Source organism: Equus quagga, chromosome 15, assembly GCF_021613505.1.
Source record: "Equus quagga isolate Etosha38 chromosome 15, UCLA_HA_Equagga_1.0, whole genome shotgun sequence".
NCBI lineage: Eukaryota > Metazoa > Chordata > Mammalia > Perissodactyla > Equidae > Equus > Equus quagga.
Window position 1 is genome coordinate 59,088,590 of NC_060281.1, and position 27,677 is coordinate 59,116,266.

General features: G+C 38.5%; 1 long non-coding RNA gene across 4 annotated transcripts in view; it reads right to left on the reverse strand.

Moving 5' to 3' along the window:
• Nucleotides 1-7,635: 7,635 nt before the first annotated feature.
• The window catches only part of LOC124226492 (uncharacterized), a 41,184-nt gene continuing 21,142 nt past the window's right edge, over nucleotides 7,636-27,677 (reverse strand). For 3 of the 4 annotated variants that reach the window (XR_006885314.1, XR_006885317.1, XR_006885316.1), the window contains 2 exons: nucleotides 9,176-9,287; nucleotides 7,636-8,621 (listed from right to left, as the gene is read on the reverse strand). This is a non-coding gene — a long non-coding RNA (uncharacterized LOC124226492). Of the gene's footprint in view, nucleotides 8,622-9,175; nucleotides 9,288-13,591; nucleotides 13,680-14,542; nucleotides 14,704-27,677 lie in introns of those variants that run through there. The other variant, XR_006885315.1, reaches the window with a different exon arrangement.

Here is a 27,677-nt window from a genome sequence, read left to right on the forward strand (position 1 = left end):
TGACTTCTTTCTAAAAGCTCTACTTTCTCACTCCCCTCCTCCCACATTATATGTTTTTCACATCATATATAGTCTTTTGTTTAGTGTGTGTCTATCCATTATCCTCTTATCATTGAAATAGGTGATTTTAGTACATTTGTCCTTTAACCTTCATATTATCTTCACAAGTAGTTGATCTGCTGCCTTTACTATACTTTTACCTTACAAGTGATTTTATTGCCTGTTTTTTGTTGTTGTTGTTGTTTTGGGGTTTTTTGATAATTTTTTTTTATCTCTATTTGTGGTCATTGCTTTCCCACTTAAATAAGTCCCTTCAGGTTTCTTGCAGAACTGGTTTCTTGGTGATAAACTCCTTTAATTTTTGCTTGTCTGGGAAGCTCTTTATCTCTCCCTCCATGCTGAATGACAGCCTTGATGGATGGAGTATTCTTGGTTGTAGGGTTTTTCCTTTTAGCAATTTAAATATGTCGTGCCATTCTCTTCTCGCCTGTAGGGTCTCGACTGAGAAGTCTGCTGACAGCCTGATGGGCTTCCCTTTATATGTCACTTGTGGCCTTTCTCTTTCTGCTTTTAGGATTCTCTCTTCGTCTTTAATTTTAGACATTTTGATTATATGTCTTGGCGAGGGCCTCTTTGGGCGTCTCTTGTTTGGAGCTCTCTGTGCTGCCTGAACTTGGATGTCTGTTTCCTTCCTCAGGTGAGGAAAATTTTCCTCTATTATTTCAACAAATAAATTTTCTGCCCCTTTGTCTCTCTCCTCTCTTTCTGGGACCCGTATCATCCGAATGTTAGCACGCTTGATATTGTCCCAGAGTTCCCTTACACTGTTCTCATTCTGTCTAATTCCTTTTTCTCTCTTCTGTTCTGCTTGGGTGATTTCCTCTAGTCTTTCGTCTAGCTGCTGATCTGTTCTTCTGCTTCCTCTACTCTGCTATTGAGTCCCTCTAGTGAATTTCTCATTTCGAGTATTGTATTCTTCATTTCTGATTGTTTTTTTTTAATATCTTCCAATTCTTTGCTGATGTGCTCACTGTGTTCATCCATTCTTCTCTGCACGTCTGTGAGCATCCTCACTATATTTTGTTTGAATTCTTTGTCGAGTAGGTCGCTAGTTTCTGTTTCACTTAGTTCTTTTTCTGGGGTTTTGTACTGTTCCCTTGCTTGGAAAGTATTCCTTTGCCTCCTCATTATGACTCTTTCTCTGTGCTATTTTCTTTGTACTAGGTGAGTCAGCTATGTCTCCTGACCTTGGAGAAGTGGCCTTATGTATGAGATGCCTTATGAGGCCCAGCAGTGTGCTTCCCTCTCATCACCAGTCCATAAGAACCAGGAGTGACCCCTTTGTGGGCTACTTGTGTTCTTCTGCTGTGGCAAGGTTGCTCCCACTGCAGGTACCCAGGGAGTCTGATCTTTCCTTCCCTGGCCAGCTGTTTGTAAATCCGGTTTTGGGGGCCTCAGCACTGTTGGCTACAAAGTCTATCAGCACACTCTTATTGCAATTGTCCTCTTAATTGGGTTGGTACCCAGTGTAGCTGGTTGCTAGACTCAGGAGCGTACAGTTGTGATAGGCCTGAGGCCAACAAGGCTGTTGTCAGTTCTCTTAGGAGTGTAGCTGAGTGGGGCTAGCCCTTGGCATGGGGGCAGTCAATTGTTTCAGGCTTTGGAAGGTGGGGCTGATCCTTTTTACGGCTATTTGTGAAGCACAAGTCTTCTGCCACTGATAAGCCTCACCCCCCACCAGACCACAAACACTGTCAACACAGTCCTGGTCTGTGCACACTTCTCAACCCCCTGGTGCGTATCCCAACACCACACTGCAGAGGCCCCCACCCCTCCTCCAATGCCCCTCACAGTTCACCTGGTCCTCTCACAGGCCCTGCCCCACAGAGGCAGACACCCTTGCCTGCCTGTAGAGGATCAAGGCACTCAGTCAATGCAGGCTGAAAAGTAGTCTGAGGGCTTGCTGTTAGGTGGGGCCAGTCCTTAGGGCGGGTTGCCTGCCCTGGCTGAACTGGATTAAATCTGTGGTCTAGTGGGTGTGGCAGACTCCTGGGCTAACAGCCCAAGGGATGCAGCTCAATGGCCCCCACTGGTGTCTGTATCAGCACACCTGGACCAGCTCAGAACAATGGCCCCCACCAATGCCTCAGTCTCTGGAGAGGACCCTCCTCTCACCAAGATGCCCCCAGAGCCCATCAGGTGAGTCTCGTTTCACCAAAGGACAGTCAGCCTTCTCTCTGGTCATTTTAGGTTGTTGCAATGAGTGCGTTTGTGCGTGGGCCCTTTAAGACCCGGATCTTTTCGGCTTTCAGCCAATAGCTTTTCTGGGGGTGTCCTTGCTGCAGTTAATAGCCAGCAAAGCCAGACAGTAAGACCCCCATCTCAGTTGGGCTAAGTCCGAAGGATGGTTATAGCAGTATTGCCCCCGCTCCAGAACTCACTCCTCCAGGGAGGGCTTGTACCTTAGGGTGGCTCCCGCCTGGCCAGCTGAGAAGCTCCGCTGCTCCCAAAGATAGCTTTTTTCCTCTCCAGCTGGAGTTGCTGCCTCTTCTGCTTTCGTCAGGACAATCCCTTGTCATGGGGGTTCTTTTTATCCAGTTTTCAGTTTTCAGTCCAGGGTGATTCTTCCCCAAATTGTTGTAACCTGGTTGTGTTCATGGGAGGAGGCAAGTTCAACATCTGCTCACAGCACCATCTTGATGAGATCCCCAAGATTGTCCTTCTCTATCTGCTTTATTTCACTTAACATAATTCCCTCAAGCTCCATCCATGTTGTTGCAAATGGGATGATTCTGTTCTTTTTTTCTGCTCAGTAGTATTCCATTGTATATATATATACCACATCTTCTTTATCCAGTCATCTGTTGATGGGCACTTAGGTTGCTTCCACCTCTTGGCTATTGTAAATAATGCTGCAATGAACATTGGGGTGCATGGGACTTTTGGAATTGCTGACTTCAAGTTCTTTGGATAGATACCTGGTAGTGGCATAGCTGGATCTTATGGTAGTTCTATTTTCAATTTTTTGAGGACTCTCCATACTGATTTCCATGGTGGCTGCACCAGTTTGCATCCCCACCAGCAGTGTATGAGGGTTCCTTTTTCTCCACAACCTCTCCAACATTTGTTACTATTTGTTTTAGTTATTTTTGTCATTCTAATGGGTGTAAGGTGATATCTTAGTGTAGTTTTGATTTGCATTTCCCTGATGATCAGTGATAATGAGTATCTTTTCATGTGCCTATTGGCCATCTGTATATCTTCATTGGAGAAATGTCTGTTCATGTCCCCTGCCCATTTTTTGATTGGGTTGTTTCATTTTTTGTTGTTGAGTTGTGTGAGTTCTTTATATATTATGGATATGAAGCCTTTGTCAGATGTATTACTTGCAAATATTTTTTCCCAGTTAGTGGGCTGTTTTTTTGTTTCAATCCTGTTTTCCCTTGCCTTGAAGAAGCTCTTTAGTCTGATGAAGTCCCGTTTGTTTATTCTTTCTATTGTTTCCCTTGTCTGAGAAGACATGGTGTCTGAAAAGATCCTTTTAATATTGATGTCAAAGAGTGTACTGCCTACATTTTCTTCTAGAAGCCTTATGGTTTCAGGTCTCAGCTTTAAGTCTTTGATCCATTTTGAGTTTATTTTGGTGAATGGTGAAAAAGAATGGTCAATTTTCATTCTTTTACATGTGGCTTTCCAGTTCTCCCAGAACCATTTGTTGAAAAGACTTTCTTTTCTCCATTGTAGGCCCTCAGCTCCTTTGTCGAACGTTAGCTGTCCATAGATGTGTGGTTTTATTTCTGGGCTTTCAATTCTGTTCCATTGACCTGTGCATCTGTTTTTGTACCACTACCATGCTGTTTTGGTTACTGTAGCTTTGTAGTATGCTTTGAAGTCAGGGATTGTGACACCTCCAGCTTTGTTCTTTTTTCTCAGGATTTCTTTAGCAATTCGGGGTCTTTTGTTGCCCCATATGAATTTTAGGATTCTTTGTTCTATTTCTGTAAAGAATGTCATTGGGATTCTGATTGGGATGGTGTTGAATCTGTAGATTACTTTAGGTAGAAAGGACATTTTAACTATGTTTATTCTTCCAATCCATGTGCATGGAATATCTTTCCATCTCTTTACGTCGTCATCCATTTCTTTCAGACAAGCCTTGTAATTTTCATTGTATAGGTCTTTCACTTCCTTAGTTAAATTCACCCCAAGGTATTTTATTCTTTTTGTTGCGATTGTGAATAGTATTGTGTTCTTGAGTTCTTTTTCTGTTAGTTCGTTATTAGAGTATAGAAATGCTACTGATTTCGGTAAATTGATTTTATACCCTGCAACTTTGCTGTAGTTGTTGATTACTTCTAAAAGTTTTCCAATGGCTTCTTTAGGGTTCTCTATATATAAGATCATGTTGTCTGCAAACAGCAAGAGTTTCACTTCTTCCCTCCCTATTTGGATTCCTTTTATTCCTTTTTCTTGCCTGATCGCTCTGGCATTCCTAGCATCTAGTGCAGTATCTGGTCTCATTAAATGTTTGCTGAATAACTGGATATATGAAATGAGAGTTACAGGGACCATTAAAAAGGTAAAACAGGAAAGTATTCATTGCATTTTGCAATAAAGGCATTAATGACCTTAGCAATAGTAATTGCAACATCAGAAGAAAATGGCAGTACCAAGAGTTTGTATAACGCAAAAATTGCTGGTATTTTTAAGAAAAAGTGGAATGTGGTGGCCACCATTTTTTTGGGTATCACTATACCTTATTTTAAATTTTATCCAATTTGCTTCTGGGAGTAACAGGAGTTTTTCTCATTATTCCACCTAAGGAGATTTCATGTGGTTTCCAAGGGAAATAACCGTTCTAAGTGCTTTTCTTGTTTAATTAGTAATGACCAGTGTTTGTAGAGAGGGAAAGCAGACCCAGTACCATAGCTTTCTACTGCAAAAACACTGCCCCCTGGCCCCTCTGCTGGGGAGCCTCTTTGCAGGGGTGTTTACCTCTCTACACGGTATATCAGTGCCTAGAATCCCTTGGGTAGAGGTCAAGATCCTTAACTCAGCAATCTTTGCCCGCACAATAGGATGACGGGGCAAATCCTCTCCTAGATAAACACTCTACCATTTATGATTATTTGTATTGAGGTCCTAATCAACACAAAGCACAACAAAAGGCAGCAAAGAAAATATGAAAGAAATACAAAGCTTGGCTGCTCATAACCCAGATGAAACAATCCATAAATAATTGAAAACGGTACCTCACTAAGCACTATGTTCTACACTCGAGTGCCTCACAGCCTTGCAGATACAATGAGAATTCAGAGATGGGAGAGATAAAAGAGGGTCGGAGACCACATCAGAGAAAATATCGGGGTGACACTTTAGTTGGTGAAAGATGGCTGGGCTTCAACAGTGGACGGAGGAAGTCACTTTAGACGTGAGGAACAGTGTGAATACAAGGATGAGGGTTTATAAGGCTTGCAGAGCAGGGAACAGGTTGGATGGCAGAAGCTGTATCCAGAAAGACGTGGAAACTGAAACAATGGTTCTCAGTTCCATGTGGGAGAAGAAGGGGTTGAGCAAAATGAGCTAGGAAGTTTCTAAAATGCAGAGGCCACCTCCCCCCACCAGAAGATAACATAAGGCGATGGGTATGACTTGACAGACCTTCCCAGGTGATTCTGAGGCCCCCAACCCCCTTCTGATGGGTGACAGCCCAGTGATTTTCAAAGAGTGGGCCCTATGCATCATCTGGTAACTTACTGGAAATACAAATGTGCATGCCCCATCCCTGACTTACTGAGATAGAAACTCAGCGTCCTGTGTTTTAACAAACCCTCCAAGCGCATCTGATGCATGGCAAAACCTGCGAAGCCTGGGCAGGAGGCCAGTGCTTTTCCCCATGGCTGCACAGTAGAGTCAGTGGGAGACCTTTTAAAGATTTGATTTAACTGTTCTGGGGTGAGGTCCCAGCATATACTTTTCAAAAGCTCCCAGATGATGAGCATACAAGATTGAGAACCCCTGAGCAAGACAGTTGAGCCAAATCTACAATGTGGAAAATAATCAAGGCAAAAATAAAGTCCCCTGGGGCTGGCCTGGCAGCATAGTGGTTGAGTTTGTGTGCTCCACTTCAGCAGCCTGGGCTTCACAGGTTCAGATCCTGGGCGTGGACCCACACAGTGCTCATCAAGCCATGCTGCGGCGGCATCCCACATACAAAATAGAGGAGGATTGGCACAGATGTTAGCTCAGTGACAATCTTCCTCAAGCAAAAAGAAAAAGATTGGCAACAGATGTTAGCTCAGGACCAGTGTTCTGCACTAAACATAAATAAATAAATAAAGTCCCCACTTGGAATCAAAATGAAGGACTAATACTCAAACAAATACTCGTGCATGAATGTACGCAGCAGCACCATTCACAATAGCCCAAAGGTAGAACAACTCAAATGCCCATCAGCAGATGAATGGATAGACTAATTGTGATCTACACATATAATGGAATATAATTCAGTCATAAAAGGAATGAAATATTGATGCATGCTAGAACACGGATGAACCTTGTAAACATTGTGCTAAGTGAAGGAAGACACACACAAAAGGCCACATGTTGTGTGCTCCCATTTGTATGAAACATTCAGAATAGGCAAATCCTTAGACACCAAATGCAGATTGGTGGTCACTTAATGGGGTTTTCTTTCAAGGGGATGAAAATTGTTTTGGAACTAGATAGTGGTGATGGTTGCACAACATTGTGAACGCACTAAATACCACTGAACTGTACACTTTAAAATGGTGAATTTTATGTTTTGTGAATTTTGTTTCAATAAAAGAAATAGGGATTAAAATATATATATAAACCCTTCTTAATAAGAGGACACTGTGGAAAGGGACTTGGGCGTATAGTATAGTTTTCCCCCATGCTCCTGTTCCTGCTCTCCCCATATCAGTGGAGAGGCTGGCTTTGTCTCTCCTACCTCAGGTTGAAGTTTGTGGCTTAAAGTCAAAGTCTTCTGTGAAAGCCTAAGGTGTTTGCAGTGGCCATTTCAAGGGTTGATGAGAAAGAGGAGGAATGGGGGATGAAGTTTGAAGGTAGCTGGAGAATTGCAGAAGACATTTTTTACCAGGCTAGGTGGAAACAAGGGACTTTGGACCCAAGAGAAAAGGAGCCAGACCACATTGCCTGGTGGCCCTTCTGGGAAGATGGCAGACCTCCAAGGGGCTGACAGGTGGTCTCACCTCTGCAACAATTCCCAGAGGCCCCTGAAAACTGGTGCAGGTGTGATCAATGTAGCTGCTGCCAGAGACTTGTGACTAAGAGGATCCGTCTTCTCCCAATCAGGTAAGCTTGTGACCCTAGAGGAGGAGATGGAGCCCCATTAAGGACTAGTGTTGAAATTCTGCATTAGGCAGAATGGGAACTTTGAATAGAGTTTAATTTGAATTTAAGTTGATATTTAAAGACGAAGAAATGTGAGTCTTTTTGCACACCCACATGAACTACATTAACAGAAGTACCCTGTCCAGAAGAAAGCAGTAGAGGTGGCAGTTCAGCTCTACTTCAAGCTGTCAGACCACATCTGGAGTGCTGTGGCTAGGGACATTGACAAAGACAGCTAAAAACAATCATTGTAATGGTTATAGTGGTAGCTACAATTTACCATGGGCTAGGCATTCTTTCAAGCACTTATGCCGTTATCTTCCATTGTCTTCCCTTACATTCCATTATCTTAATGCCATCTGACAAATTTGGAAACCCACTTAACAAATACAGTAAGTGACAGAGCTAGGGTTTAAACCCAGTTTGAGCTCTGACTCGGTCGGGTACTGAAACTTGAAAGCAACAAAGATTCCGAGGGTACTCAAAAACTGAGCCAACTGAGGAGAGGCTGGAAAAGAAACTTTTAGACAAATGAAGCTGTCATCAAATGCCCACCATGTGGGTCAATCTAGAACCAATGACTGGAATTGATAAGGAGGCAGGTTTTGACTCAATGGAAGATTTTTAAATGGAAAATTGAATTCTCTACCAACTTTTTTGGTTTGTGACAGAATTTTGGTTGTGTTTCTTAGTTTTATTTCAGTGAAACATGTCTGCTTTTTATTTTTTTTAAGGATATTCACCTTTTAAATGTAAATGTTTAAAAGAAGGAATTGATGCATTTCCACAACTGACATCCAATTCAGACCTCATTCTCTCCCCCTCTTCCACCCTCCTCTTTTCTCTTTTCACATTCTTGTATTGTTCCGATAAATGGTTGCTTTTCAAAAAAAATATCTAAAAGAGCTTTCTAACATTCATACTGGTACTAGTGGGACAAGTGAGAAATAATGCTGGAGAAGCAAAGGGGGACCACATTCTCCTGGCTCTCGGGGGCCAGGCAGAGGAAGAGAAGAGGGTAATATGAACACTGGACGGAACCCCGCAGGGTGACAGTGGATGCCTACAGGTTACCCAAATCCCCGTGATGTCCGTGCCGCGAAAGGGAATGTAACTCTGTTCATCAGTGGGCACCATCTGTTCCTCTTCTCATCCACCAATTCCCCAGGGAGGAAGGAAAAAGAAGAAAAAAGGGAGACAAAATAAGAGAAAAAAGGAAAAACAGAAAGAGGGAGAGGAAGAGGCTAAGAAGGAAAAAAAAGAAAAGAAGATACTCAGTATTTAATAAACACTTATCCCTATATTTCCAAGAGGGAAAAAGCAATAGCTTTTTCAATTTTCCTTATATATATGTGTTTATCAGATATATACACATACACACATATATACATATTATAGATATGTATATCTGCACATGTAATCAATTCAGAGATGAAGGAAAAGAAGTCAAAGAGCAGGTGAGTTGTATCATTTTATTTAAGTAATGTCTGGCTACCCCCTCCAGACCATAAACCCCCTTAGGGTGGGCATTATGTATATCTTACTGACCATGGAATTTCCCGATCTAATCTAATACCAGACATAGAGTAAGCTCTCCAAACCAATTTGTTGAATTGTTTTCTGAAGAAAAACAAAGAGTTACTCCAAGCAAGACCCTGAGCATTTTTTAGCATCCCACAGGAATCAGTGTCCCTGGTGGGAAGGCTACAGGGGGCTTGTTTCCCCCACAGCCTTTCATCGCCACCCCAATGAAGGAAGGGGTGAAGGGCTCATCTTCAGGCTGGGGAGCGTGACTTACCGGTAGTCACTCTGAGGTCAGATGTTGTTTCTGGAATTTCATGGACTGGTGGACTCCTGTACTGGGAGGTGATCAGAGGGACACGGCGTCAAGCCTCCTTTCTCTGTTGTTTCTGACAAATAAAAATGGCAAGCAATAGGATATATTGGAGTATATGAGGAAGCCATTTGGTATAAACCTAATTCGGCCTGACTTTGTTTTTTTTTCCCAAAAGGGCCTGACTGTGGCTGTTGAGCACGCATTGTATATCTGCTTAGCCATTTCCTATGGCCAGAACAAAGGCCCTTGAGATAAAGGTGCAACTTCCCCCCACATTAGCATTTCCTTAGGGATAAGCATTTTTCCTTAGGCTAGGAACTGATCGCTGCACTCACCTTTGACCACCCAGCTCACCTGTGACCACTCAGCTGGAGACAACAGACCTGCCACCCTGCTGTGTTCACTGAGACAGAAGACCTACCTGCTGTGTCCATCAATCGCTGTGCCGACAGAGCAGTCTTGCGACTATTGTAAAAGGGACATTTCAATCCTATGTGAAACATCCTCTCTGGGGATATATAACCACTCTGTGCACCCCACTTCTTTGATGCCCTTTCTTCCTTCGGGAAGAAAGCCCGGGGTTCTAATCCTCAGATCTAAGCTCAGAATAAACTCACCCAAATTTTCATTTATAGATTGGTTATGGATTATTTTTGTCGACATTTCACTTGCCTACCTTTGTCTATGTTTCTAATTTGAGGGCCTGCTGTCTCAGTCTGTTCAGTCTGCTGTGACAAATTGCCACAGGCTAGGGGGCTTAACCAACAGACATTTATTTCGCCCAGTTCTGAAGGCTGAAGTCCAAGATCAAGATGCTGGCAGATTCGGGGTCTGCTGAGAGCCCACTTCCTGGTGTTCACAGCATCTTCCGGCTGTGTCCTCACATGACAGAGGGAGTGAGGAAGCTCTTTGGTCCAAAGCTCTCTGGAGCTCTGATAAGTGCACTAATCCCATTCCTGAGAGCTCCACTGTCATGACCCAATCACCTCCCAGGGGCCCCCCATCCTAACAGCATCACCCTGGGGATTGAATTCTGGGGGGACACAGACAGTCTATAGCACCTACTAAGAGGTTATGGAGCTAGAAATATGGGGGTTTTTCCCTTTACAGCCCAGATCACACATTTTCGCACAAATATGAAATGTAATAACTACAGCATTAGGCCTCAATATTAAGGGGTTTGAAAAAATGTGTGTAGCTTTTCTTTTAGTGTTTTATTTTGAAAATAGATTGTCTAGAACATATACTTAAACCCACTGTGGTCATGTCCTTTCAGTTCTGTTATTTCATAGTTTAAAGATTGACTAATTTCTATATGTCTCCTCCTCTCTACCTGCCTCCCCCATCCTGCCCAACACATGTTCACACAGATGCTCACACTGATCTTATTTCTTCTTTAATTAAGGAAATGAGAAAGTCATTGGCTGAGCAGTGGTCTACTTAAATGAGGTCCTGCTCCAGTCATGGCCAGCTCTGTGTCCTCAGGCAAGTCGCTTCCTCCCTCCTCTGGCTCTAACTTTCTCATCTATAAAAGGAGTGAGGGCTCACTTAGATTTCTCCTGCCTCCAGGATCATTTATTGTTCTTCTGCATGCATGTACAATGAACAAAAGAACTTATGCAATGCAGAATAAGTACAAATTTTAAAAAGAATGACTCACAGTAACATTGGGCATGTTAGCCATTGTTAATTGTTCTGAACAGGCTGATCAGTTCAGGGTGGAAGCATAAAATTGAGAGTCAAAAGGCTGAGGATAGGCTCTGACCCTACCAGATGCTTTTGAACTTTCCTACCCAATTATTTATACTGTGTGTCCGTCTCTAGAGATAATCTTATGGGTGAAAAATGAAAAACAACACTTCTTAAAGCAGCTTCTACTGTTCTAACTGCAAATTTTACATCAAATCTGGAGGCTCCAAAAGTAAAAACAAATAAACAAAAATTCCTTATACCTCATCATTTTGTCCCTTTAAGTTAGACTTATGTATAGATAACCCTGAATACAAGGAGTTTCCTCTTATGAAGATTATGCTGTATGTGTAGTCATGAGTCCCAGCTTGCTTTAATTCTACTGAAAGAGCAAGTTCAAGTGCTGGTGGAGTAGGTCCCCTTAGACTAAAGAGGCTGGAGAGAAATAATTCATCCTAAAGATAGAGGGTCCCAGGCAAAATCTTGGTCCAATAACAATGCCTCAATAGTCAGGGTATAATTTTTTGTCTATTGCTATTCTCTGATTCCACCCATGGGAGAATAGTCTTAAAATTGATTTCTGAGTACTAATATTGATATAGGTAAGACCAATACAAAGCTTTGTATTTTTTACTAGAAAAATAAATATTTTTGGTGTAAGCAGAGAAATGAGTACATATAAACCAAATTAATTGAAGCAGAAGAATTTTAATAAGCAAAAGAATCTGGAAAGTGCTAAAGCTGGAAGAAAATCATATTAATCAAGACTGGGCTGACCCACAGAATGATCTAAATATCAATATTTCAGAGCGTCAGATGTGCTGTTAAATCTGGAACTCAGAATAACAGAGGGTCCCCCCAATATGAGAGGTACATACAAAAGAAGATGACATAAAATAGTCAAGAGAAAAAACGATTTTGAGGAGAGCTCCACATCCAATTAAGTCGCATGTGGGCAACATATAAGCTGGTTTTATGTCCCTGGAGCACAGTTTGGCAGCATATAATGACTGTTTTGAGATGCCGCACACCCTTCGAGCCAGTCATCCATACCAAGAAATATATTGTAAGGAAATAAACATGCAAATCACAAATATGTGGCTGCAAGATAGTCTCATAGCTCTGTTTACAAAAAGGAAAACTAAAACTTGGCCCAAATGTCAAAAAATAGGTTGCTTATTAAATGACAGATAACACATCAATACAATGAAATATGATTCAGCAATTACAAACAAACAACAGAGGCTTTTAAAATCAATTACAGTTCAGCCATTCAACTAAAAGTGACTTGTGGGAAGAATAAGAAGACTTCTACTTCTAGACAGGATGGAGCAAGTGAGACCAGATTTACCATCTCACCTGAAACATCTGGAAAAAATGGACAAAATACATGAAACAATGGTTTTCAGGCACTGGACAATAGGCAGAACCGGACAGTCATCCCAGAGAGAAGGGAAACAAATAAAGTGATCCCTACAATTACTCCATCTTACTGCCTTGAGAAATATTTCAGACCATGGCACAGAAAGGGGGAACTCAATCAGAGGCCAACGGTCTCCCTGAGTTGAGGAAATGGAGCTAGGAGTCCAGGGGTACCAAGGCAGCTGAAGTTCACAGGGCAGAGTAGCCAGAAGGAGAGAGCTGAATGAGACCACTTCATTAATATGCAAATGGTTCGCCCAAGGTACATGAACGTGAGGAAACTACCCAGCGCAGGGGAAAGAACTACCCAAAGGGATTAGAGGAAACAACTACCAATGATCTCACTGGACCAGGAATAGTGCCTGCTCCCAACAGTCAGAGTGGAAAACATTATAATTCACAGAGATTAGATGTGATAATAAGAAGGGTTTTGTCCTAATAGTGGGGAAAATTAACACTAGACTAAACAGTGTTCTGATCATCCCCAGCAAAGCTTAGAAGCAATGTCTAAAAGAATAAAACAATTTCTTTGATAACTTAACCACATTCTAGAACAAAGCTCAAGAATATCTATAGAAATATAAAGATATCCAGCACTTATCAAGGTAAAATTCACAATGCCTGGCATCCAATTATAATTATCAGGCATGCAAAGAAGAAGGAAAACATAGCTCATTATGAAGAGAAAAAAGCAGTCCATCAAAAGTGCCTCAGAAAAGATATTGATGATAGATTTAATAGATAAAGTTATTAAAACAGTCATTATTACTGTATTCCATATGTTCAGGGGACTGGAGGAAAAACTGAACATGTTAAGACCCAAATCAAACTTCTAGAGATAACAATACAATGTCTGAAATGAAAAATTCACTAGGTGAAACTAACAGCAGTTTAGACGCCGCAGAAGAAAAGATAAGTGAAACTGAAGACAAAGCATTAGAAACCTAAAATAAAACACACAGAGAAAAAAGAGATTGAAAAGTGTACAGAGTACCAGTAGGTTGTGGGACAACTTCAAGGAGATTAATGTACATGGAATTGTAGACTCAAAATGAGAGAAGAGGGGATGACAGAAAAAAAAATTCAAAGAAATAGTTGAAGATTTTAAAAATTTGTTGAAAACTATAAATCCACATGTCCAAGAAGCAACAAACTTTAAGCACAAGTAACATGAAGAAAACTATACCAAAGCATACCATAATCAGATTGCTTAATACTAGTGATAAAGAGAATACCTTAAAAGTGTCTAGAGGAAAAAGACCTTACCTACAGAGGAACGAAGATGAGGATGATGGCAGATTTCTCGCCAGAAGTAAAGAAATTCAGAAGACAGTGAAGTAATACCTTTAATGTACTGAAAGAAAAAAAAAACTGCTGTTAAACTATTCTTCACCCAAAAAAAACATCTTTCAAAAATGGTAATCCAAAGTTAAATACATACACGAGTTGATGCTAATTGTATCAGTGTCTGACTGTTACAATCACCACAACTTAGTGGCTTAGAATAACACAAATTTACTATCTTTCAGTTCTGGAGGTCAGAAGTCTAAAATCAGTCTTAGTGAGCCAAAATCAAGGTGTTGAGTGGGGCCGCATTCCTTCTGGAGGATCCAGAGGAGAATCCTTGCCTTCTCCAGCTTCTCGAGGCTGCCCCAATCACTCCAATCTCTGCTTCCTTTGGCTCTTTCTCTGAATCTGACCCTCCTACCTCCCTCTTATAAGGACCCTATGATTTCATTGGGCCCATCCAGATAAACCAGGATAACCTCCCATTTCAGGTTCCCTAACTTAGTCACATGCACAAAATTCCTTTTTCCATGTAAGGTAATATCTTTACAGAGTTAGGACATGGATATCTTTGGAAGTCAACCATTCAGTCTACCATGCTGATATAAATAAATGATAACATAAATTTTTAAATGGGAGAGAAGAGGTGAATTTTCCTTACAGAAAAAATACTATTACAAACAATTTAAGTAGATACTCCTCCTTGTTCTTTCTTGAGCTTGAGCTGGACTTAGTGAGTTGCCACCAAAGAACAGAGTAGGCAAAGGGGAAAATAGTCACTTTACAGTGCATAAAGCTACCTAACACTACCTTACCCTACCTTACACTACCTTAAACACCACCTTAACCAAGTGATGAGGTTAACATCACCAGTGAGGAGTCATGTGGATAGAACGTACCCCTGATATGATATGATAAGAAGGTATTCACCTCTGTAGTATTCTTCCCAGAAACCCATGACCCTGGTCATGAAAAAAAATCAGACAACACCAAATTGAGGAACATTCTGTGAAATACCTGACCAGTACTCCCCAAAACTGTTAAGGTCATGAAAAACAAAGAAAGGCTGAGAAACTGTCACAAACCAGATGAGACCAAGAGTACATGATGGCCAAATGCCATGCGGGATTCTAGTTGGGATCCTGGAACAGGAAGAGAATATTAGTGGAAAAACAAGTGAACTTTGGATAAAATCTACAGTTTAGACTATAGTAATGTGTCACTGTTGGTTTCTTAGTTTGACAGGAGTACCATGGTATTGGCATCAGGGGAAACTGTGTGAGGAGCATATGAGAGTGCTCTCTATTATTTTTATAACTTTTCTGTAAATCTCAAATTATTCTAAAATTTAAAAATTAAAGTCAAATAAAGACTTTTTCAGACATACAAAAGCTGAAAGAATATATCACTAGTAGACCTACACTACAAGAAATATAAAAGTCCTTGAGGCAGAAGGAAAATGATGCCAGACGGAAACCTGGATCTACGCAAAGGAACTAAGAGCACCGGAAATGGTAACTCCATGAGTAAATATAATGCCTATTTTTCCTATTATTTATATCTCTTTAAAAGATAATTAACAATAACAAGGCACTGTAGCGTGTATAACATAAGTAGAAGTAAAAGATACAACAACAATAGCACAAACGTTGGAGAGGGGAAAAGAAATGGAAGTATGTGGTTTTCAGATTCTGATACCACATGTGAAGTGGTACAATACCACTTGAAGGTAGACAGTGACAAAAGTTAAAGATGGATGCTATCAAGCCCAAAGCAACCACTAAAATACACAACAAAAAGTTACAGCTAATCATGGCTAATAATTGAGCAAAAGGGGTAAAATGTAATGGAAAATGAGATAAAATGTAACCATAACCCCAAAAACGCAGAAAAAAGAGGAAGAAGGGAACAACAACAAGAAAAACAGATGGGAAAAATAGGGAAAAAATGGCAAGATGGACGATTTGTACCCAATTTATAATCACATTGAACGTAGATGGTCTAATCACTCCAATTAAAAGGCAGAGATTGTCATATTGAATTAAATAATTAAATATGTCCGACCAAATGCAGACTTCAAGAAACTCACTCTAAGTAAAGAAACACAAATAAGTTAAAAGTAAAAGGATGGAAAAAAGATATATCATGCTAACACTAATCAAAGGAAAGCCAGAGTGCCTATATTGTTATAAGACAAAGTATTTCAGAGCAATAAATCTAGAGATAAAGAGGGTCATTTTATAATGATAAAGGGGTCAAGATGCTGATTAAGAAGAGATAATATTCCTAAATATTTATGCATTTAATAGCAGAGCTTCAAAATACAGAAGTAAAAACTGATAGAACTGCAGTATAAACAGAAAAATTTACAGCAAAATAGTGAGAAATTTCAATACCCTTCTCTCAATAAGTGATAGAACAAATAAATAGAAAACCAGTAAGGTTAGAGAAGACCTAAACAGTACTGTCAGACAGATTGACCTAATTGAATTCATTTATAGGATACTTCATGCAATGATTGTAAAATATACATTTTTTTAAGTGAATGTAAAACATTTACCAGACAGACCATATTTTGAGCCATAAAACAAGTCTCAGCACATTGTAAAGGGTTCAGGTCATACAAAGTACCGTCTCTGACCACAATTAAAAATGAATAGTGGAAAAGCCTCTGAAAAAATTCCCAGATATTTGGAAACCAAATAATATACTTCTAAGCAACCCATGGGTCAAAAAATAAATCAAAAGGGAAATTGGAAAGTATTTTTACTAGAATGAAAATGAAAACACAACATATCAAAATTTGCAGGATGAGATTTAATAGAGATCAATTTATAGCACTATACACATATATTAGAAAAGTCTCAAAGCAATCACCTAAGCTTTATCTGAGAAACTAGAAAAAGAATGAATAAGCACAAAGTAAGTAGAAGAAAGGAAAAAATAAAGATCAGAGAAGAAATCAATTAAAAAATAATTTATGGGAAAATACATAATGCTATATGGAAATGTTTGTACTAGATTTTTAAAAGAAAAACGATTATAAAACATATTACAGCATAATCCCATTTAAAAAGTAAATAGAAAAACCTGGAAGGATATACACAAAAATGATAACAACGGTTATCTGTAGTTGATGGCATAATTGATAACTTGTATTTTCTTTAAACCAGTGTATTTCCCCAGAGTAGCTGTGAAAGCAAGCTGGCACCAATATTCGATATCTCATTGATCACTGAGGGGCAACTAACCTGGCTATAAATGCAGAGTCCACTCGACCCTCACACTCCCTTTGTGTTCACTCTCAAGGAGGCAGCTGCTTCTCTGGGGAAGGAGGGTGGTTTTCTGTCCAGGGTGTCCTTCTGCTGAGATATCACATTCCAAAAGGTGGTTCGTGCTTCTCACCTTATTTATTTTTAATTGGAGCTGTTATTACCAATTATTAACCTAGAATAAAATTGCCTCGTGGTCCTGATCCTTGTGCAGAGCAAGGAAACTAAAGACGAAGGGCTCAGGAGTTTGGGGACTTGTAGTGAACGACCAGTAACCCTGCAGGAATCAGAGCAAAGGTGTCTTATCATTTTTCTCTCTATAGGGTCAACGCCATCAGCAAAATTAGAGTCCATCTCCAGGGCTAAGAAACCCACGCCTCTGTGTGAAAACAAAACTGAACATCCCTGTCGTTCAGAGAACGTATCTTGACTCTTACTATTTATTTAAGAAAAAGACACTGGGCATCTCCTGTGTGCTGAGCCCTGTTCTAGGGACTCAGGACTCAAAGCGAATGCGCCACAGCCCTGCTTGCTCATTGCTTATGAGGCGATGAGCGATTCCAGGTAATTGCAAAATTTTAAAACAATGCAATAAGTGTTATGGCAACAGAAGTACAGAATGCTGTGGGAACACTAGGTACTCAGGAGTGAAAACATTACAAAACTAGTATGAACACAATGAACAAAATTAGCCTTGAGACTTCTATTTATTTAATTCCCAGCAAAATGAGGAGCACATATTATTTAAATGTTGAAATGACTCAACGCGATATTACTCAATATAGGCTCTCGTCCGCTGTTTTGTTGTTGTTATTATTGGTGGCGGTGGTGGTGGAATTTATTTCAATTCCTGAAAGAAATCAGAACTTATTCAGTTGAATTAAAAATGTGCATGGATGAATAATACAAGCTACTTTTCAGATCCCACTTCAATTATAGTTTTAGAGATGGCTTTATTTATGATTTTCCCCTAAAATTTGTTAAAACAAAACTTCATAAAGAGTGTGCCTTAAAGAAAGTTATTCACTAGGAAACCTGAAAGTCTTTGTCATCACTGAGATTTTTTTATCACGTAAACCTATATTGGACCAACCACAAAGGCAGCCCTGTTTGCAGTGGTGGACTCTAAAGGCCTTTCTTTCCCCACCTTAGTTCCCACTTCAGCTCACCTGAGAACAAAGTTTACATAATTACAATAATGACTGAGTATCGATTTAACTAGAAATTGTAATAAAATTTCATTGGGAGAGGAAAATTGAATGAAGGGAGAGGAGAGAAAAGAGTAAAACTCTTTACCTTCTACAGCATGAAATCAACTGCTAATCTCTAAAATGCAGATATCAAGAAACTTAAAATAAGAATATTACTGAGAAATAAGTGAAGAAAGAGCTCAAGGAGTTAAAAGCATTACCTCTGAGAAAACAGCCTCAAGATACCCGGGAGAGAGACGTATCAGGGACAGCTAGTTTTCATTATGAGCTTTATAGTCCTGTTGACTTTTTTAAACTTTGTATAAGTATTACTTTAATTAAAAAAATATTTTATGTAAAAGAAACAAAAATTTTAAAAGGAAAACTGCCCAGGCTTGGCTGATCATATCATTTTATAGATTGGGACTTGTGAAAAGGTCTTTTTCAATAATATTTTCCTAACTGAAAGGTTTTCTAGACGTCACAGCCATAAGGGAAAGTGCTGCTCCTAGAAATCACCTGGCCCCTGTCTCTATTGCATTTCCACACCTTCCATCTCTAGCTATAGAGAACATTTTCTAATCTCTGGGAACCAGATGTAGAGATCAAAACATGCACAGTGACAAGGGAAGCATAAATTTTGGGCATCATACATTACAGTTTGTAAATGCCTGAGAACTATTGAAGGCGCTGACAAGTTCTGAGGCATTAGTGGTATTTTGGTAGATTTCAGCAAGACATGAGTGAAAGTCATTAATTTCAGATTTACTACCTAATACATATTTGTAGAGACACAAAATTACACGTCATAAAAAGTAATTAAAAGACATGTTGGGTCTGGCAGTGTGGTTGACTTTCATCACATCACTTGTTGAGACTCAGGTCTGACCTTCTGCTTTCCTCTGAAGCACTTACATTTCATCACACTCCTGCAACTCTACCTTGAATTAGATATGTTCACCTGTACAACTACGTGGACTCCAAGCCCATATTTCCAATTAGCCACTCTCTTTACAGGCTTTCAAACTTTGCTGTACATTAGAATCGCATGGAGAACTTTAAGTGCTCCCAATACCCAGATTTCATACCACACCAGTTACATAAGGATGTTGGGGTGTGGGAGCCAGGCATCAGTACGTTTTAAAGATTCCCCAGAGGGTTCGGTGCACAGCAAAGTCTGGGAACTACTGCAGTATCATAGTGACTTCATGGATGTCAATTTTTCAAATATTAAATTGTGCCAACATACATACAAGGTGTTGTTCTCACTCTCCTTTGAGTGCCTGAGTTTAGGGAAACCCCCCCTTATATGTTATCATTATCTTCAAAAGTGGGAAGTCAATAGGCAAATACCTAAGACTCAAAAAGCAAAAAGCAAAAATAAGGATACTATTTAGAAAGATGGAGGGCAGTGAGAAAATCAACTAAGAGAGTTGAAAGTACCTGTCGCGGGGGTGAGGGGGTGTCGAAGATTGCTCTTTGCCTTGACAAACCTTATAATATTCGGTGGCTCTTTAAATCATACACATATATAACTTGAATAAAAACTTAAAATTAAAAAAATTCTAATGGGAATCAGTATGATATACATTTCTCACTAATACTTTGTGTAATAGATTCCTTGGTGGAATGCAATGATGTGCAAATTCTTGCTACAAGGTCAGTACTGGCAAACTAACAGCTTCCAATGAGAGGCCAGCCACATATGGTTTGTTCTTATTTATAGCTTTTATGAGGGTTCATCTTGGAATACAGTTATTGTATATAGTAAAATTCCAGCACAGATCCTCAAGAGTTTAGCTAATCAAAATAATGTCCCGATTGCCATGTATTGACTAATAACCTTTGTTATTGGACCATACATAATATAACTATAGCAATATAAAATATCTTAATCTCACAACATTATCAGCTCTTTTATTAGAGATTCATTTATATTTCCTAATATATGTTTTCTGTTAAAAATAAGCCATTACTGCCTGTGGGGGAATACTTTGGTAACCAAATTTAATTAAGGAGCTACGAACAGGAAAGGGAAGGTAGAGAGGAGAGGAGGCAAGAGGATGAAGGTAAGGACAGGACAACTTTGACAATTCAACCTGTGAAATTGGGGCATGAAAATGATCAATTCTACACATGACACCATTCTTTGTTCTCCTTGTAATTTACATCTAATTATCCCCATTCTTGCTGTTACATTTATAAATCCTCTGTCTACAGTCAATCTTTTATTTTTCCAATGTTCAACCCTGTCATAACATGAAAGTCAGTCATATTTCAGTTAAAATTTTGCCTCATTCAGCCTCACTCATCCTTCGGTAAATTAAAATGTTTTACTCCCTAAGTTAGCTTTCTTACTTATTATAATTTGCACACAGTCCCTTTTAAGAGAAAGAGAACACAATCACCTACTCTGCATTGCCTGAACTGTGTACCTTTCTAATTACCTTTCTGCTTCACTGAGCATCTCTCTCTAAATTATAGGCTTCTTTCTTGTCCATTATAATCAGCAGGAGTATCAGTGATCTGCCCTACCCTATGCTGCAGTTAGTTTCTGAAAGCACACTGTTAACTAGAATCTATCTGATAAGAAAAATTTCACAAAGGAGATGATATAGGCATCCATTTATAAACACACATACACAAGCATATAAGAAATGAATCATTCAAATTTTTTTCCCTAGTCCAAGCAAGGAAACGTGAACAGAAGTTCTAGCCAAGTCACCTAACTTCTCCTTTTGTGCTAACCTACCAAGAAAAGATTGAAGACCCTGGACTTCACCATGAATGTGCCTTACATGGCTTAAGTCATACTCCAACAGACTAGGAGATAAATGAAAAGTGGGAACTCAGTAAAGAAAAGGTACCAAAGTCCATATCTCCTTACTGGGCTGAATGGTACCCTTTAGTCCCCTGAAAAGTATATGCAACATGTGCACATGTGAACACACGCGTTATCCTTGGAAGACGTATCAGAGCCTCTAAGACTTTATTAGAGTCCCATCCTACCACTTTACATAGATTGAGAATTACTGGTGTAATATAAAAATAATTTCATTGAGCCCTGAAACTAAAGCGTAGCACTAAGCTAAAATTGTCATTATAGGGATGATACTAAAATGACTACAAAAGACAAAACTATCCTTTTTAAAAAAGATTTTCTTTTTCCTTCTTCTCCCCAAAGCCCTCCAGTACATGGTTGTATATTTTAGTTGTGGGTGCTTCTAGTTGTGCTATGTGGGACATTGCCTCAGCATGGCTTGACAAGGGGTGCTAGGTCCGGGCCCAGGATTTGAACTGGCAAAACCCTGGGCCACTGAAGTGGAGCGCACGAACTTAACCACTCAGCCACGGGGCTAGCCCCAAGACAAAACTATTCTTAAAAAATATTTTAAGGGGCTGGCCCCGTGGCCGAGTGGCTAAGTTCGCGCGCTCCGCTGCAGGCGGCCCAGTGTTTCGTTAGTTCGAATCCTGGGCGCGGACATGGCACTGCTCATCAAGCCACGCTGAGGCGGCGTCCCACATGCCACAACTAGAAGGACCCACAACGAAGGATACACAACTATGTACCGGAGGGCTTTGGGGAGAAAAAGGAAAAAATAAAATCTTTAAAAAAAAAAAAATTTTAATAATGAAAAATTGGTGATAATTTTTGGATAGGTTGTACATATGTTTTAGGTATTTTTCTATAATTATGGTGTATTTCAACCAAAAAATGCTTTTTAAAAAACCTACACATCCAGACAGAAAGAGAAATCCGTATTTGTAACCCCTAAACAAATTTTAAAAGACTAGAAATTCAAAAAGAAAGGATTAGAGAAACAAAAGCATGATAAATGTGTTGTCATACACAGGGATGAGTTTAAAATGTAGATTACTTTTGATTTTGATAAGTCAAGAAATGCATGTTTAAGTATATACTTAACAAACTTAGAAACAACCATCTATCATTGAAATCACCACACAAGATAAAAAGAAACCAAATATAGTGTACATATAAAAGAGAAGGAGAAGGAGGAAGGGGAGAGAGAGGTGGAAAAAGGGAAAAGGAGAACAAAGGAAGTAACAAGAACCCACGTGCACATACAACACACATCACACACACACCACACACACACCACACACACACTATACATACACACACACACAGCAAAACTATCACATGGAGATTAAAAGAATTCTCCTCTTGAGACAAAAGGAAATTTAAAATTACTGACCATTTTCAAACGACATCCAAAACATATGGAATGTGGTCAAAATTGTACTCAAAGGGAATTCTCACACTTAAATACATTCATTAACTTGAAAGAAAGAAAATAAATAATCAGCCCAAAAAGTAAGGAAAAACAAAACAAAGAGGCATCTTCAAGAAAAGCACAAGAAAAAACAAAAAAAGTCTACAGTAGAAGTTAAAAAATTAGAAAACAGAACACTTATAGAATTGACAAATATATCCAAATATATCCTAATTAGTTGTGTTGTAAGAGGAAAATAGAGAAACAAAAAGCTAAAATAAGAAAACATGTAAATAGAAAATATGATGGTGGGAGGCAAGAAGTTGATTTTTAAAATACTATGTGTAATTCTACACTAATACATTTAGAAACACTAAGCAAAATAGGGATTTTTCTTCAGGAAAATAAATAATGAGGAAGTAAAATCACCAAACAAGAATCAAAAACCTGTGTAGGTTTAACTGAGAGAGAAAAAGAAAGAGAAAGAGATTAGATATGTGTATATTTTATTTATAAATATATTTATTTTTATATATAAATAAAAATTATATGCCATATATTTATCCCACTTTACATGCATTAGGATGGCTACCATCAGAAAAAATAAAAACAACAAGTGTTGGCAAGAATGCAGAGAAATTAGAATCCTTGTGCATTGCTGGTGGGAATGTAAAATAGTACAGTGGCAACGGAAAACAGTATGGTGTGCCTTCAAAAAACTAAAAATAGAATGACCATGTGATCCAGCAATTCCACTGCTGTATATATACCCAAAGGAATTAAAAGCAAGAACTCAAACAGATGTTTGTAACAACCATGTTCAAGGCAGCATTATTCACAATAGCTAAAAAGTAGAAGCACCTCAACTGTCCATTGATGGATGAATGGACAAATAAACCATGGTATATACATACATTGGAATATTATTCAGCCTTAACAGGAAGGAAATTCTGACATATGCTACAACGTGGATGAACCTTGAAATAAGACAGTCACAAAAGGATAAATACTGTATGATTCTACTCATGTAAGGTACGTAGAGTAGTAAAAGTCATAGGGACAGAAAGTAGAATGGTGGTTCTCAGAGGTTGAGGGGAGAGAAGATAGGGAGTTTCAGTTTTACAACACGAAAAGTTCTGTAGATGGATGGCGGTGATGACAGCACAGCAATGTGGATGTACTTAATGCCACTGAACTATCTGATTAAAAATGGCTAAAATGGTAAATTTTATGTGTATTTTCCTAAAATTAAAAAAAAATATATATATATATACACACATGTCTCAAAAGCTCTGGTCTCAGATAGTTTTACACTTTGATGACATTGAAACTTTGAAGGAATAGATAATCCTATGTTATCTAAGCAATTCTTAAGCATGGAAAATTGCCCCTGAATAACTGATACCAAGGCTTATCAAAGATAATAAACAGAAAAATTAGAAAGGTAAATATCACATTTGAATATAGATGTAAATGTTTCCATTAAAATGTAAGTAATTTGAATTTAACAATATATTAGAACATTAATCCTCCACTATAAGCAAGATCTAACTCAGCGGTAAGCACTTTTTCTATAAAGGGTCAGATAGTAAATATTTTAGTCTTTGAGGGCAACCTACATTTTCTGTTGCATATTTTTCTTACGTTGTCCTTCCTGTTGTCCTTCCTTTCTTCCTTCCTTTATTTCCTTCTTTCTACAATGCTTCAAAATGTAAAAGCCATTCTTAGGTCAAGGGCAGTACAAAAACAGGGCCACTGGATTGGCCCAGGAGCTGCAGTTGGCCAATCTCTGTTCTTATCTATGAAATCAAGAATAGCTTAATATTAAGAAATGTATTGGTTTAATGCAAGACATCAGTAAAAAAGAGAATCTTTTCATTAATACTAAGAAAGTATTCAATAAAATCTATCATCCATTCCTGTTAAAACTCTCAATAACTAGAAGGAGAATGATAATTCATTAATATAGAAAAGATTTTCTCTCCTAGACCAAAAGCCATCATCATACTTAAAACCCTGAAGAATGTCCTCTGTAACCATTACTATTTTATAATATTTTGGAAATTGTAGCCAATGCAAAAGAAAATATGAAAAAGAAATAAGAGTTATATTAAGAAAAGAGAAAGGAAAACAAATGACATTATATGTGGGACAATATAATTATATTCCTAGTGATCTAAAAGCCTATTCTAGACTTTGCAGAGTACCCTTTTGGAAACTTCTCCCTTTTTCTTGAAACTGCCCCTGTGTCCTACCATTCTGTCCCTTGTGGTCATTTAGGAAAGTTCAGGTTAGTAAAATGGGATCCTCACTCCCTGGCAACGGCTGACTGAGAGAGGAAAGCCCCTAACCTGAGCTGGGCTAAGCAAAGCCCCTTCCACAGATATTTGGACTTGCCCCTACCTTAGTCTTTTTCTGTATACCTAAACCCTGATACACAAAACTCTGGAGCAGTTGGTACCCATGCTTTACTGAGAAGCAGGAGAGAACAGCCTGCAGAGAGAAGAATAAAGAGGACATACAGAGAGCAGTGAAGACAGGATGTGGAAAAGAGTGTCCTGATCACATTCACTTCCTGGTTCCTATTCATACCAGAGACTCTTTCTTGTTCTTGGACTCCATAAAGCATTCTTAAATCCTCATAATAAATTTCCCTTTTTGTTTATGCTAACTCAAGTTCTTTTGTATTACTTGCATCAGAAAATGTTTTAGTTTATGCAGCCAGAGAGTCCAAATGAATTAGCTGAAAACTATTAGTTTATTTCTTAAATTTTGAAACAATATCAAACTTACAAAAAAGTTGAAAGTACAGTACAAAGAACTTTTTTCCCAAACCACTTAAGAATAGTTGTTGTAAAACTGTAACAAGAGACAAAGAAAGGCCCTACATAATGATAAAGGGAACAATCTAACAAGAAGATATAACACTTGCAAATATATATTCACCCAACATAGGAGCACCTAAGCATATAAAGCTTATTAACTTATTAATTATTAACAGACATAAAAGGAGAAACAGACAGTAACACAATAATAGTAGGAGACTTTAACACTCCACTTATGTCAATGGATAGATCAACCAAACAGAAGATCAATAAGGAAACATTGGCCTTAAATGACACATTAGACCAGATGGGCTTAGTAGATACGCATGGAACATTCCACCCAAAAACCACAGAATATGCACTCTTTTTGAATGCACATGGAACATTCTCCAGGATAGATTACATATTAGGCCACAAAACAAGTCTCAATAAATTTAAGAAGATTGAAATAATACCAAGCATCTTTTCTGACAACAAGAGTACAAAACTAGAAATCAACTACAGGAAGAAAATTAGAAAAGCCACAAATATGTGGAGATTAAACAAAATGCTACTGAACAACAATGGAGTCAATTAAGAAATCAAAGGAGAAATAAGAAAACACCCAGAGACAAATGAAAATGAAAACATGGCATGCCAAAATCTATAGGATACAGCAAAAGTGGTGCTAAGAGGGAAGTTTATAGCAATACAGGTCTACCTCAACAAACAAGAAAAATCTCAAATAAACAACCTAATAGCGCATCTAAAGGAAATGGAAAAGAAGAACAAACAAAGCCCAAAATCAGCAGAAGGAAGGAAATAATAAAAATCAGAGCAGGAATAAGCAAAATAGAGACTAAAAAAATCAATAGAAAAAAATCAATGAAACCAAGAGCTGGGTCTTTGAAAAGATAAACAAAATTGACAAATCTTTATCTAGACTCACCAAGAAAAAAGAAAGTAGGCTCAAATAAGTAAAATCAGCAATGAAATAAGAGAAATTGTAATAGACACCTCAGAAATACAAAAGATTATAAGAGGATACTATGAAAAGCTTTATAGCCAACAAATTGGATAATCTAGATGAAATGGATAAATTCTTAGAATCATATAACCTTCTAAAACTGAATCAAGAAGTAGAGAATTTGAATAAACCAATCACCAGTAAGGAAGTCAAAACAGTAATCAAAAACCTCCCCAAAAATAAAAATCCAGGACCAGACAGCTTCCCTGGTGAATTCTACCAATAAGACTTAATACCTATCTTTCTCAAACTCTTCCAAAAAATTGAAGAGGAGGGGAAGCTTCCTAACTCATTCTATGAAGCCAACATTACCCTGACACCAAAACCAGACAAGAACAACACACAAAAAAGAAAATTATAGGCCAATATCACTGATGAGCATCGATGCAAAAATCCTCAGCAAAATACTAGCAAATCAAATACAACAATACATTAAAAAGATCACACACCATAATCAAGTTGGATTTATTCCAGGGATGCAGGGATGGTTCAACATCCACAAATCAATCAACATGATATACCACATTAACATAATGAAGCATAAAAATCACATGATCATCTTAATAGATGCAGAGAAAGCATTTGACAAGATACAGCATACATTTACGATAAAAGTTCTGAGTAAAAATGGGAATAGAAGGAAAATACCTCAACATAATAAAGGCTATGTATGACAAACCCACAGCTAAAATCATTCTCAAGGGTGAAAAAATGAACGTTATCCCTCTAAGAACAGGAACCAGACAAGGATGCCCACTTTCACTACTCTTATTTAACATATTATTGGAAGTCCTAGCCAGAGCAATCAGGCAAGAAAAAGAAAGAAAAGGGATCCAAATTGGAAAAGAAGAAGTGAAACTGTCACTATTTGCAGACAACATGATTTTATACATAGAAAACCCTAAAGAATCCACCAAATACTTTCAGAAATAATAAATGAATATGGTCAAGTTGCAGGATACAAAATCAACATACAAAAATCAGTTGCATTTCTATACACTAACAACAAATTAACAGAAAGAGAAATTAAGAATACAATTGTAACAAAAAGAATAAAATGTCTAGGAATAAATGTAATGGAAGAGGTGAAAGCCCCATATACTGAAAACCATAAAACATTGCTGAAAGAAATTGAAGAAGACACAAAGAAATGGAAAGATATTCTGTGCTCTTTGGGTTGGAAGAATTAGCATAGTTAAAATGTCCATACTTCCTAAAGCAATCTACAGATTCAATGCAATCCCTATCAAAGTACCAATGACACTTTTCAAGAAATAGAACAAAGAATCCTAAAATTTATATGGAACAACAAAAGACCCTAAATAAACCAAGGAATCCTGAGAAAAAATAGCAAAGCTGGAGGTGTCACATTCCCTGATTTCAAAATATACTACAAAGTCATAATAATCAAAACAGCATGGTCAGGCACAAAAAACAGACACACCGACCAACAGAACAAAACTGAGAGCCCAGAAATAAACCCACACATCTATGGACAGCTAATTTTTGACAAGGGAGCCAAGAAGATACAATGGAG